The sequence below is a fragment of the Eurosta solidaginis genome, chromosome 4, assembly GCF_040869045.1.
Source record: "Eurosta solidaginis isolate ZX-2024a chromosome 4, ASM4086904v1, whole genome shotgun sequence".
NCBI lineage: Eukaryota > Metazoa > Arthropoda > Insecta > Diptera > Tephritidae > Eurosta > Eurosta solidaginis.
Window position 1 is genome coordinate 41,230,085 of NC_090322.1, and position 5,705 is coordinate 41,235,789.

Sequence of the window (5,705 nt, forward strand, 5' to 3'; positions counted from 1 at the left end):
TACCCACCAAAAAAAACTGTGAACATAAGTGTGTTGTGCGGATATAGTTTTGGTCTCCAAACCGGTGTTGGAACCACCCAGGGTACTACTTTCTACGCGCGGCCGTAGGCCACCAACGTAGAGAGGTGTTCTGCGCAAACCTACTGTGGATACCACCCCTGGTTTAGGAGGGGGACCCGAGGGTAAATCTTTGGTTTATTTGTTCATATATTTTGAACAAGGAAAAATTTAATTCCATCTTGCTGTTTTTACCAGCGTACTCCACATCGACATGCGAGGCTCCCTACATCCAAGCGGGCCAAGGTGTGAGTGAAGCCCAACGCGGGGACAACCCACGACCTGACACTGTCTCCTGCTTCGCGAGCTATGCCGGGCATTGTGTATATACTGGATATTGGATCTCTCCGGACGACTTGACCCTCATCGCCGGAGATAGATTTACGGGAAGTATTATTATCTCTACAATTCACATATAAGCGAGTTACTTTGTGGATACTTTGTTTATCCTTCTTTCAGGTTGGCCGACATCATCGATCGATTGTTGCTCTCCGGACGACTTGACCCTCATCGCCGGAGATACATCAAAATGGACAGGAGCCTATTGTTTTAAGTCTTTGGCGTGCCAGGCGCCTAAACTACGTCCAGAAAGTGTTTCTAACAGGTACATGTTCTTCCCGAGTGCTTTCGTTATCCTGCATTTCGTAAATTTTTTACAAAAATTCGCGTTAATATTATTTTTGAAGTCGCTTAGCACAAAATTCCGTTTGTATACTTCCTGCCCGAGTACGAAACGCGTTTCGCGAATCCTTTTATTATACCGTGTCGCATTTGTTCTATATGCCTCATGTAAGTTATCCTTAATTTTATTCCGCATAATCCAAAGTCGATCAGTATTGTTCAGCGATAGCAATTCGTGGTCATCAAGTGAACTAAGTTTTCGGGCCAAAGCATAATCGGCACCACTGGTGAACATGTGCATTCCGAATAGGGCAAAGTAGGGCGATACACCCGTGGCCGAATGCACTGCGCTTCGCAATGCGCATTCAATTTCCGGTAGGTAGATATCCCAATCTCGGTGGTCTGTTTTCAAGTAGGCGCGGATTGCGGCCAAAACCGATTGGTTGACCCTCTCCGCTGCATTAGACTGAGGCGAATAAAAGGCGGTTTTTTGGTGTTTGATGCAATACGTCTCTACCATTTGGGTAAATTGCTTTGACGTGAACTGCTTCCCATTGTCAGAATGTATTGTTTCCGGTACCCCGAACTTGTAGAAGATTTCTTCGGACAGGAATTTCACGACGTTGGTCGCCGTTGCTTCACGCATTGCCTTTAAAAAGGTAAATTTAGAGAAATGATCCACAACTATAAAAATATACGTGTTCCCACTCTTAGATCTGGGGTACTTTCCTAAAAAATCTACATAAATCTTTTGGAAAGGTCGTTCCGTGATAACCTCTGACCCTATACCTGGCTTCAAAGTTACATTGCTAGGCTTACTTTCCTTGCAGACCTGGCAGTCACGGACAAAATTCCGGACTTGTACGACCATGTTAGGCCAGTAGTACATGCGCCTCAAACGATGCAAGGTTTTGGTCATTCCTCCATGTGCGGCTGTTTCAGCACAATGCGCGTTTTCAACTAGCGTCGATGTTAATGACGCCGGTACCCATAGCTTCCACTGGCTTTCTTCAAACTCGATATCCCTAGCTAGCATTTTCTTAAAAACAAAACCGTCCTCTACTTTTAGATCGGGGAATCGCTCAGCATTTTTCTCAATCGTGCCTATTAACCCTAAGTATTCCTCAGATTCGAATTCTATCGTATCCATGCCTGCTATTAACGATTGCGATATATCTTCTATACAGCGAGATAGCGTGTCAGCAACTATGTTTTCCGACCCTTTTCGATGTTCGATTTTGAAATTAAATGCCTGCAGATGCAGGGACCACCTCGCTAGCCTGCCGCTCAGATCTTTAAGTGACATGAGCCACTTTAGACTGGCATGATCCGTCACTACTGTAAATGGCATAAGTTCAATGTACGGTCGAAATCTTCGCACTGTCACCACCGCCGCGAGACATTCCTTTTCGGTTGTGCTATATTTCCGTTGACACTCGTTTAACTTCTGAGAGAAGTACGCGATGGGATTTTCAGCATTATCATCCGTCTTTTGATACAGCACCGCGCCAACGCCATAGTCAGAGGCGTCACATTGGACCCAAAAACGTTTTGTGAAATCCGGGTGCTTTAGTACAGGTGCGCTCGTTAGTGCTTTTTTCAAATTATTAAAGGCCTCTATGGCTTGCGATGTCATTTGGAACTTGTTCGATTTTTTTAAGGTATCAGTCAGTGGTGCAGCCATCATTGCAAAATCCTTTATAAATCGACGGTACCACCCAGCTGTTCCCAGAAAACTTCTAACTTGTTTCACCGTTTTCGGTAAGGGGATATTTAGGATAGCCTTCACCTTTTCAGGATCCGTCTTTAACATACCTCCGCCTACAATATAACCTAAATATGGCAATTCTTTGAAACAAAACATTGACTTTTCTAACCCAATAGTTAACCCTGCTCCTTTTAGACAACCAGCCACTTCTTCCAAAGTTTTCAAATGTGCGTCGAAATCTGGAGCAATGATGAGCAAATCATCCAGATATATAAAAACGTTGGACTTTAACCTCTGCGGTATGACGCGGTCCATCAATCGGCACAACCGCTGTGCCGCATTGCATAAGCCGAATGGCATAACTACAAACTGGTACAAGGGACGTCCCGGGATGGTGAAATCAGTGTATGGTTTGCATTTATCCTCCAATTCTATTTGCCAAAAGGCGAACTTTAGGTCTACGCTGCTGATGTAATGCGTATCATCGATGCGACTGATTATGCCTTCTATGTTCTGTAACGGGTAGGCGTCTTTAACGGTCAAGGCATTCAACTTCCGCGCGTCTAAACAAAATCGGTTTTTTCCAGGTTTTCGAACAACAGTCGTTCTGTTACTCCAGGGACTTTCGCTTTCTTCGATTACTCCTAGTTCTAACATTTTGTCTATTTCAGCATATACAATGGCTTGCATGGCCGGCGACAATGGATAGTGACGATCTTTCACAGGCACGGCTTCGTCAACTAACTTAATGGAATGTTTTTCGAGCGGCGTGCGACCAAGTCCATCCTGTTCAAACGTCTTAAAACTATCTTTGTCTTCTTGCAACCGTTTTTGTTGTTCAGCGGTTAAGTCATGCAATATGCGCCGCTCGTGTCTATCCTCCACTGTCACCATCTGTTGTTCTAATCGCGAAAAATCAATCTCATCGATCCCTATAATGCTCGGAGCTAACTGAAATACACGCCAAAAGTCAATCCCCAGATATATATTTTGCTCGAGGTATGGACATAGATAGAATGTAATGTTATTTTCTAAATTATTGTATCTTACAGGTACGGTTAGCTTTCCCAGTACCGTATGTGCGCCACCTCCCGCCGTCGTTACACTTGAGATAAACCTTTCAATAGGTACCCCTACCTTGCTGACTAGCTCGCGGCATCCCCGTCCTAGAATACTCACCGATGCCCCCGTATCCAACAATCCGCGCAATTTCATCCCCTTTACCTCTATATCAGCGTATACTCGCGGGTCATTTCGCTCTGCTCTCTTAACCGTGGCCACAGCTTCCCGACGCACAAGCTTTCTTCGTTGAAACAGTTCTCTGGCCTTTTGTATCCTGCGCGATACCACCCGTCGACCCAGCAACACGCTGTCGGCAAAAATTCGTTCGCGAGCTTCTCGATACCTTCGCAAACGCTCCTCAAGCGAAAGCGTAACTGGACGGTTAAGGATATTTTTGTTGTTTCCATTTTTCTGTCTATCAGGGTTTTGATTAATTTTAAAGTTTTCTGCGACCTGTTCATTTTCACCTCTGGCGTCTTCAAAATCTGTGAGTGTGTTGGTTGACTTATCTATTCTTGCGGGGATTGTGTGGAGCGCGACACCCCCGTCGTCGTCGCGTTCCGTTTCGCGTTTCCCGTCGCATTACATACGGGATATTTAGGTGTTATAACATCCGACTTTCCGCATTTAAAGCAAAATATACGTCGCTGTAGGGACATGCACTCAGTGAACAAATGACCCTCAATTCCACAATTCCAACATACTATTTTACGGCTGGTCTGGTCGCGCGCTGGAGGGTGTTTCGTTACGCGCTGATATCGGACTTCCTCCACAGAGACTTGACCCTCGTCTCTGGGAGCTTCCTGATCATCACTCTGTGTGAGTGTGACCTCGTTTACCTGATAAGATCGGGGCACGTATCCGCCTTGCGGCATACGTTCGCGACGGGGGAAACACCTCTCCACCTCCTTACATTCCATCCGCAACTGCTCAACGGAGTACACCGCGATGGGGTAAACCATTTTCGCCAACGATTCTCTTAAATTCCCCTTGACCAGACGTACCATTTCGTATTCGGGTATTTGGTTCCTTAGCCGAGAACGAAGTACCCCTATAGCATTAAAATATTCGTCAATTGTTTCTCCGAGCTTTTGTTTCCTTTCATTGATTTCCCTCATTAGTTCAAAATCTGTGAGTTGGGAGGCGAATTGTCGCTGTAACGCAAATTGCAAAGTTGGCCAATCTACGCTTCGGTTCGTACGAATGTACAACCAATACCATTCTCGTGCTTCCCCCCCCCCCCCCCCCCCCAGCAGACGATGGAAATCACGCAAAATATCTCCCCATGAACACCCATATTTTTCCTTTAAATATTCCAATCTAAATAGAAAATCCTCAATAGTCATGGAATCCCGGAATCCTTGAAAACTAATTCCCCACTTTTCTATGTTAAGTTCAGATCTACCAACTGCCGTTCTAACTTGACTTTCGACTGGGACGCTTTCCGAGAACGAATCCTGCCTAGCTGGCTGTGCTGCTTGGATCTGACGATGATGTATTTGCCCTGTAAACGCCGGCAAGGGACCCACCGCAGGCCTTACATGGTTAAGGGTGTCCCTATTATCTCTATTGCCATTGCTATTGACATTTTCATCGGCAATTCCATTTCGAGGAATCGACCGCCTCGACTCCATGGACTCACTACTAACGTTGTGTCTCCTTCGCTTGTATGGAACACGCGGTCTATTTCCTCCCCAAACAGCTCCCCCCTCACCGTTTGAGTTTCGCAAACTATTCATCATCTCCTGCATGTTGGTTCTCATTTCCCCTAAAAGGGCCTCTTTCGCTTTACCCATCATTTCTTTAATCATAGGTGCAACTTCGTCACGAATGTGCTGGGTTTTAGATCGCTGGGCTGTGGCGTGATTCGAAAGATTATGGAAGGGTGGCGGGCGCGAGAAAGATAATACGGGTGGCCGTACGAGCACGGATTGAGTTACCTGTGCTCCGGTGTTCTGCTTGGGCATCGTCCCGGTTATACTGCCTGTCATAGGTGTCGCACTGCTGGTTCCCTCTTTGTCCCTTTTCTCTCCCGTTTTATCCCCACTACTCTTCGCCCCTCCAAAACGATCTGACAAATCTATGAATGAGGCATCCTCTTCAACCGCGGCGTTCGCGTTTGTGTCATTAGATGCCATGGCTGCAATCTTTGTTTTGGCTCGAGTGTTATGTGCAGGTGGTGTATTGCTCATAAAAAGAAATTATTTTCCCTGTATCTCAAAACAGAATAATAGAAATTTTACCGACTATGGACCCC

The 5,705-nt window shown here is 45.7% G+C and overlaps 1 long non-coding RNA gene across 1 annotated transcript; it reads left to right on the top strand.

Annotated features, from left to right (window-relative positions):
• Positions 1 to 375: 375 nt before the first annotated feature.
• On the top strand, positions 376 to 3,652 carry LOC137247843 (uncharacterized). Its single transcript, XR_010951902.1, has 3 exons — positions 376 to 661; positions 3,058 to 3,385; positions 3,439 to 3,652. It is a non-coding gene; the product is annotated as an uncharacterized lncRNA (long non-coding RNA).
• The last annotated feature ends 2,053 nt before the right edge of the window (positions 3,653 to 5,705 follow it).